Genomic DNA, 9026 nt, shown 5'->3' with positions numbered 1-9026 from the left:
ATTGAATTGGATATGAAAATTTACAGAAAAAATTATTTTTCACGTAATTGAAACGTTTGCATACATATAAAACGTATCCTATGGTACAATTGTCACAAACGAAAAGCAAACGTTTCTCGTTGGGGAAAATGACAGTGAATCTTACAATTTGTTTCTGACTATTTACAAAACTGTACAAAACCACAAATGATATGATGATAGATGAGCAAATGGGAATTGTTTTGTACAGTTTATTTTCGTACCCTGATAAAAACACTCTTTTTGGAAATTCATAAACGCTACATCAGAACATTGTTATTTGTGATAAAAAAAACACGTATTTTTTTATTTTGAAAAAAAAGTTTTCTTAGAGGTCGCGCTGGTCGGTTTTTTACAAAAACGCCGATATTCTCAATTTTTTTATTTTCTTGAAAATACAGCTAAAAATGAGGTTTTTACATATAATTACTCTGGTATTATTGGGAAACTTTCCCTTAATTACACACCTGTCTTGGACAATTAGAATGGGTCTAGTTCCCGAAAATATGCTCTCGAAAAGACGCTAGTAAAATTTAAACGTTGATACTGAACGATTTACGCATTGTCATGGGTTGGAACTTGTTACCAGGGGGTTTCTGGGGTTGCTAATTAGGATTCTGAAGTCAGTTTTTCGAAATTCAAAGTGGCGGTTCATTTTTTTTTTAAATGATTGGATTTGTTCGAAACCCGGCACTCGAGAGTGCTTGGGGTCGCCGATTACGAATCTGAAGTCAATTTTTTTAAATTCAAAATGGCGGATCCAATATGGCGATCAAATTAAAAAAAAGTACTAAAATTAAAACGTTGACACTGAACGTTTTAAACATTGTCAAAGGTTAAAACACGTTTCCAGTGGGTTTCTGGGGTTGCTTATTACGAATCTGAAGTCAGTTTTTCGAAATTCAAAATGGGGGATCCAATATGGCGGTCAATTTTTTTTTAAATGATTGGATTTGTTTGAAACCCGGCACTCGAGAGTTTTTGGGGTCGCCGATTACGAATATGAAGTCAATTTTTTTAAATTCAAAATGGCGGATCCAATATGGCGATCAAATTAAAAAAAGTACTAAAATTAAAACGTTGATACTGAACGTTTTAAACATTGTCAAGGGTTAAAACACGTTTCCAGGGGGTTTCTGGGGTTGCTGATTACGAATCTGATGTCAGATTTTCAAAATTCAAAATGGCGTCTTCGTTGGTCTTGTAAAAAATGTAGATCAACCGAAGTTGATTTATTTAAATTCTTCAGGCAGTCCAGAAATGGTTTTTCTGAGATCGGGAAGGATCTGTCGGCGCTTGTTGAGAAATTTAAGCATTACGAAAAGTTGTTTAGGTCTTTCACTTCTCTCGACAATCCTGCAGACTCTGAGGATAGCCGAGAAAATAAAGGTGGGCATGTTATTAGTCCACCTAAAAAGACAGCCACGGACTCTTATTAAAAAAAATCCTCCATCCCAGTCCTTGGAACTTATTAATTTATCTTCTCCATGCCCTCAGGCATTGGAGCCTCCGATATCTAAAGCCATATCCACTAGGTCTACTTCTAAAAATAGTCAAACCGTTGATTTAACAGTGTTGCCATCAACATCTCAAGCTCCACTGTCTAACTTAGTTCCTCCTAATAATTCGGAGCGCCGCACATCAGACATCATTACCAAAAAGTTGGTTGTAATTCCTCTGAGAAGATCAATCTTTGTCTCTAGATTTGCTAAAGATACTTCTTCGGATGATATAAAGTCATATATATCGACTAAAATTAGAACTAAAGATGTATTTATTCGTAAATTTAATTTTAAATACGATCGCGATATTTCACCTTTTAAAATTGATGTAGCTTCCGAAGATTTTGATTCACTACTAAATAGTTCATTTTGGCCGACCGGGGCGTTTGTTCGCGAGTTTGAGTATAAACCTAATAAAAGTAATAATAACGTAGCTAAAATTTCTAATCTTAATTCGGATTCAAAAAACTAACTCGGAAGTCTAATTTAAGTATTTACTATCAAAACGTTAGAGGTTCGAATACCAAATTAACTCACTTATATTTAAAAGGTTTTGACTGCAATTATAATATTATTTCCTTGACCGAAACATGGCTCAAACCTCATATTTTTAATTCCGAAATTCTTCCAAATGAATATCAAATATAAAGGAGCGACCGCAAGGGTAGAATCGGCGGTGGTGTTCTTTTTGCGGTGCATTCATCGATACCATCCGAGGAAGTTAGTCTTCCTGTCATTGAATATACCGAATTTAAATGTATACGTGTACAGGCTGGAAAGACTTATATTTATTTAGCTCTTTGCTACATCCCTCCTAATTCTGCCGTATCAGTATATATGCAGCTAGTTTCTTTACTTGAGACCGTAAATGCAATGCTTACGGCATCCGATTCTATGATTGTTTTGGGCGACTTAAATCTGCCACATATTTCGTGGAACATCATTGACACCGATGTTGTACCAGTTTCATCTAGAGATAGTTACAATGTATTTCTGGAGGAAATGGCTGAACTTTGCCTCAAACAAATAAATATATGTCCAAATAAGTTTGGAAAGGTCTTGGATCTCGTTTACGTTGATGATGTTCCGAAGGCCTCTATTAATCGGTGTGATCCCCTAGTTTTGCCGGAAGATGCATACCATCCTGCTCTTGAGTTAAGCTACGAAATCATAAATGAAATACATAATAATAAGTCAAATTCAAGTACTAGATATGTTTTTACGAAAGCAAATTTCAGGAAAATTAACAAAGAACTTTCAAAGTTATCTTGGCAATTATATAGAGATAACGTGGAGCGTAGCGTTGAGCACTTTAATGATACTGTTTTCAATTTGTTTCGAAAGTATGTGCCAATACGTAATATTGTTCATGAAGAACCAATACAATTATGGTTCACTAAAGAGCTTAAAAAATTGAAAAATAAAAAGTCGCACTCTTTTAAACTGTATAAAAGAACGGGTTTACACAGTGATTACCTAAGGTACTCAGTTTTGCGGCATAGCTACTTTGCATTAAATAAGGAATGTTATAATTCATATTTATGTAAAATTAAGAAGAATTTAATTAACAATCCTAAATCATTTTATGGTTTCGTAAATTCAAAGCGTAAGGCACATGGTTTTCCGTCCGCTATGCATTATCGCACCACTGTATCTAGCGACAGCCAACTCATTGCCAACATGTTTGCTCGGTTCTTTAGGTCCAATTATTCTGTAGACTTCCCTATAAGTGGAGACTATCCGTACGAGCTTTGTCCAATCAACTCTGCTTATATTCCAGTAATATCTTGCGATGAAGTTTTACACTATTTAAAAACCTTAAAAGCGTCATTTAGGCCTGGACCTGATCATATTCCGACCTGTTTTCTAAAAAACAGCGCGGAGAACATCTGCGAGCCTTTAACAACTCTATTCAATTTGTCACTTAAACATGGCGTTTTTCCGTCAGCCTGGAAGGAGTCTTTCATAATACCACTTCACAAAAACGGCAGCAGGCCCTCTATAGAAAACTATCGAGGCATAGCGAAACTCTCCGCTATCCCCAAATTATTCGAAGCAATTATTGTTAACCAGCTGACATATTCTATATCTTCTTCAATTACACAATCTCAACACGGGTTTTCTAAAGGAAAATCTACTATGACTAATTTATTGGAGTTTACAACTCATGTCTCAAACGGTTTTAGAGAAAATGCTCATACCGACGTAATATACACCGATTTCAGTAAAGCTTTTGACAAAGTATGTCACTCGTTACTCATCCGTAAACTCGACCTAATCGGCTTTCAGCCCAGTTTTCTTCAATGGATCTCATCTTACCTCTCTGATAGAACACAAAGAGTTATTGTTAATAATTGTTCTTCTAACATCATTAAAGTTTCTTCAGGAGTTCCTCAGGGAAGCCACCTTCGTCCGATTCTGTTCCTGATATTCATTAATGATATTTCTTCTATAATAAAACATTCAAAAATTTTAATGTATGCCGATGATGTGAAACTTTTTAAAACATTGTCCTCTATCGAAGAAAGGTCTTTGTTACAAGCGGATCTGAACAACGTGGTTAGTTGGTGTAACACAAACTATATGCCACTAAACCTTCAAAAATGTAAAGTTATGTGTTTCTCTCGGAGGGCTGTTCAACCAGCTGTTTATTCAATATCAAATTATAATCTGGAGCAGGTATCCAATTTTGTCGATCTTGGTATCACAATGGATTCCAAACTCAATTTCAACCATCATATTAATGTTACAGTCAATAAAGCCAAAGGCGTTTTTGCATTTGTAAGGCGATGGTCAAAAGAGTTCAAAGATCCTTATGTTACCTATACTAGAATACGGATCTATTGTTTGGAAGTTCATTCAGAAAGGATTGAATCAATTCAAAAACAATTCTTGCTTTTTGCATTGCGTAATTTTAACTGGGATCAGATTACAATCTCCCCCCTTACACAAGTCGTCTAAAGCTCATAAATTTGCCTACACTCGCAAGTCGTAGAGAAATGCTGGGTATAATATTTACCGTAAAATTAATGGCAGGCTTGATTAATAGCCCGGCCCTCCTGGCTAAGGTAAATTTTAATGTTCCTTCACGAATGTCAAGACACTTTCGACCTCTATTTTTAAAGCCATGCAAAACTAATTTTGAACTAAACGAATCATTCCGTGGTTTATGTCAAGATTTTAACTGTCATTCCAGCACGTTTCACGTATCGGACTCGATTTTTACTATAAAGAAAACTATTATTTCCACTCTCAATAATTGAAATACTATCTTTAGCATATCCAATCAGCTGATGAATTTGATTCTGTAGCTGAATAGTTTTAGATCTCGACACTTAACAAACTCCTATTTCCGCTACTAACCACCAAACAACTAAAAAAAAAAAAAAGGTTCCGTACGTCCGCAGTCCGCCCCCTCGTGTCGGTTGGGCGGGAATGGAGGGTAAAAAGCCGTTGGGATTAATTAATTAATTAAAAAAATGATTTTGTCAGTGCGATCTGTAATTGGGAAAATTAAGAATAAAAACCTGAAGAGTGTACCCTGGATTATTGCCTTCAAGAGCATATATTTAATTTATTTAATAAGTCATAATTTATAAAAAATATTAATAGTCTTGTTGCTTTATGCATATTTTTATATTATTTTAAATTTTTAATTTAATTAATTACTAACTTTCACTATTCAAAGTGACCATAAATACAAGGCAACTTAAAATTTATATTAATTATTGGATAATTTTAAAATAACAAATGTAATTTGTTAAAAAATTATGTTTGTAATTGATCAGGATTTCAGCTTGAAACAAAACGTTAAAATTCCCAAGAAAACACGATAGTATCGATACTATCGATGTTATATTGGCCAAAACATCGAAAAATCGATAGCTTCAAACATCGATGTTTTTGCAGCACTAGGCCCGTACCACGAAAAGAGTCTAGGGGCACATACATAGATTCTAAATCCGGCATTGATTATTTACCAATTAAAAATATTGAATTACATAATTTTGTATTAAAACATAATGTAAGCAATGTTAACGAGAACATGTCATGAAAAAGTGCGCACTTTTTAAAGTAATGACATGTCCTCGTTAACATTGTTTACATAATATTTTAATACAGAATTTTGCAATTCAATATTTTGCAAAACAAAATGGTTAAAACCAGAATTTTCAAAAAGCAGAATTTTGAGTAAGCAGGTTTTTGAAAATTTAATTGAATTTTGTTTGGCAGCATTTCGTGTTTCGAATTTTGTAGTAACAGAATTTCGATACCAACCCGAGAAAAGGTTATGAAAACCCGAAACGGAGGAGAGAAGAACTGAAAAAATTAAATATTTATTATTGTTAAAAATACTGTATGGGGCAAAAATCTTGCGCGTCCGATATGTCACGTCCGTTATCACATACTAATCTATATCTATACATAGTATGAAGGAAAGGTGAGATTATTTGTACGCGCTAATCTAGAAAACGACTGAACGGATTTGGGCGAGATTTTCTCTAATAAATATACTCTGTATCGATATGAGAGTGATCATTGGTATTTAAAATTTGTGTGGCGTTGCCACCTGCCTAAAAATCTATAAGATCTGGACCGTTCGTTGGATTACAAAAAGTGAGATGTCAAATTAAAGGGATTGGCCTCTAGAAGAGCACTAGTGTTTTTTTAATAGCTTTGCCACCTATTAAGAAAATTAATGTATTCAATCATCATAAGCGTAGGCATCACTTCTGCACCATCACTATCACATAAAAAGACTTAGCCTCTAGATGTGCAATAATGTACTTTTTTCTGAGTAGGGTTGCCACCTTTTTAAAAACTAACTCTAATAAATTTTTGTTTATTTTTGCATACTTAAAGGTAGGTTACTTTTTTCCTAGCTTAAAACTCGTGAAATCGCGCACGCAAACAAAACATACACGATATATTTCGATATTATATGATAAAATTAAAATTTGTATTAATACTATAAATAGGGTTGCCAGATTTTTTATGCGCGAAATCAGTACGTTAGACTTTTTCATGCTAAAAAAATCAGTACTTTTCAGTACATTTTTATTCAAAGCAAAATTATGAATGTAACAGCGGGTTTCACCAACAATTTAAATGGAAAATGATTTTTTTATTTTTTGTAAATTTCCATATAAAATTCAAAAAAACTAAAATCATTTTTCACTTAAATTGCTTTGGTGAAATTGACATTTTTGAATAGCAATAATGAGATCATTTCCGTCTACAGTGTTTAAATAGTCAAAGAATTCTATACATTTCATTTAAAAATTACTTTTAATTTGAAAATCACATAAAAAAATTTTAACTAGAAGCAGGTTTCTCTCTTTGAGCTAGGAAGCAAATTTAATACCCTCAGTTGCTTCGTTTAAGTGTGTCATCCGCACGAATCTAGTCCGATTCACACCATCATAACAAGCGAGTTTTAAGGATTAGATTCAGGCGAATGACATCCTGCGGACCGGAATAGGCATGTATCCCACGGATGTCATTCGCAAGAATCTAATCCTTCACACTCGCTTGTTATGACAGTACGAATCGGATTATATCCGTGCGGACGGCATCCGTCGGATACTGTAATAGGTATGATTATTTCAAACTGTGGAAAAGTACCACTATTTAAGGACTTCATCCATATTTCCTCATTGCTGAAATTAATTTTTTGAAATACGCAAAAACTTTTAAAGACTAAGAATTCGCTGAAAAGAGTACCTAACTCTATGTCTTGTATGCAAAACTCTTTTACAATATCAACAAATTATGAAAAAAGAATCGTAAGTTATAGGCAAAAGCCATTCGAATATTCATATTTGTTGTTATTAAACTGAAAGTTATTTTCGAGATAACTAACACTCGACAAAAAAAAGTCAGCCTTCTTTTTAATAATTTAAGCTCCATTGTATTATCGCAACTGGAATGTAACGATCCGGCGATATGCCCATAATACGATTGATCTTATTGTTGTATTAATTTCGTGGGCATATCAAACATTATCTGAAACATGTCAACTATTATTACATTATTTTCTCCTTTTGACAGTACAATTTAAGGAAGTTCCAACGTGATGTAAAAACCTTAAGAAAATACTAAAGTATTTTGTTTGAATTGAAAATTCAGTACAAATCAGTACAAATTTTGAAAAATTAGGACATTGGCGTACTGATTGAAGAAATGAATAAAATCAGTACAAGGGTTGAAAAATCAGTACTGTACTGATAAAATCAGTACGTCTGGCAACCGTAGTTATAAATGAAATCCACTTAGGTATATGTATATTTATATTATATAATATTATATACATACATATAAATATATTTATATTATATTAAGTTTAATAAAAAATTATATCAAATAGGAAAGGACGTCTATTTTTTTTAATGTATGAAATTCAAGAAATATATCGCTTTAGCGAGGTCAGTTATGTTAAAAGTAGATAATTCATCAATTTGTTTTTAAATAGAAGTGAAATATACTTAAATATTTTCTTATAAATAATGTTAGTTGATTTTTTATCTTTTCGCTGACAAATTTTTAAAATTTATATTGTTTTTGAAGTTGTGAAATTTGTAGATTTTAAACTTAAATTTATAATGTTCAAGAAAAACATTATTTAATAGGCAGAAAGAATTTCTATTTTTTTTTAATTTATGAAATTCAAGATATATATCGCTTTAGCGAGGTCATTAACGTTTAAAATGGATAATTCATCAATTTGGTTTTAAGGAAAAGTGAAACATACTTAAATATTTTCTCATAAATAATATTAGTTGATTCTCTTTAATCTGATTATTGACATAGTTTTATGATTTATATTCCTTTTGAAGTTGTGAAATTTGTAAATTTTACTATTAAATTGTTATTTTTTTGAACATTGCTTATGTTCTTTTTTGCCCCGCGCAAAGATTGTGGATAATATTTGTAGTAGTAGCGAACAAAAAATTCCATTGATTGGGATATTTCTAAGTGATAAATAATATTAAATTATTATTATTATTATTATTTTCTATATTCAAAATAAACTGAAATATAATGTGAAAGTAACACAATCTGATTTTCATTTAAATCAGAACTATTTATTAGTCGACATATTTCTATTAAAACTGTGAAAAATTTCCACCCTGGGTCTTCTTTAATCTTTGTTCATTAAAACCAATGGTAAAAGCACTAAGAAGTGCATTACTCATCAGCCTTACCGGGAAATTTTTTCGTACTAAGGTTAATATGTGGAAAAGACAGATGTAACTTAAATTTTTTGCGCAATGATGAATAGCTCGTATTTAAAAAGTCTACTGATATGTAGTTTGTGTTAGTAGAATATTTACACACTATCATCAAATCGTATGGAACAATTCTTTCATACAAATCATGAGATATACAGTTAAGAAACAGTTTTTAAGAAAGCTCTACAAACAGGAAAAAATGAGAATAGTCCAAATAAACCTCAATCACAGTAAGGGATCTTCAGGCAGACATGGCGATTATAAGCGAACCTTA

The 9026-nt window shown here is 32.4% G+C and overlaps 2 protein-coding genes across 5 annotated transcripts in view; one reads left to right on the top strand and one right to left on the bottom strand.

Annotated features, from left to right (window-relative positions):
- Positions 1–9026, bottom strand: part of LOC118749364 — a 910564-nt gene that overhangs the window by 696780 nt on the left and 204758 nt on the right. The window lies entirely within an intron of this gene.
- LOC118749371 overlaps positions 1–9026 on the top strand; it is a 228034-nt gene that overhangs the window by 102085 nt on the left and 116923 nt on the right. The gene's annotated exons all lie outside the window — the stretch shown is intronic.

This window comes from Rhagoletis pomonella, unplaced genomic scaffold (assembly GCF_013731165.1).
Source record: "Rhagoletis pomonella isolate Grant_MI unplaced genomic scaffold, Rhpom_1.0 Rhpom_scaffold_00015, whole genome shotgun sequence".
Lineage (NCBI taxonomy): Eukaryota > Metazoa > Arthropoda > Insecta > Diptera > Tephritidae > Rhagoletis > Rhagoletis pomonella.
Note: the sequence above shows the minus strand (reverse complement) of the source record. Positions and strands in the feature narration are given on the sequence as shown.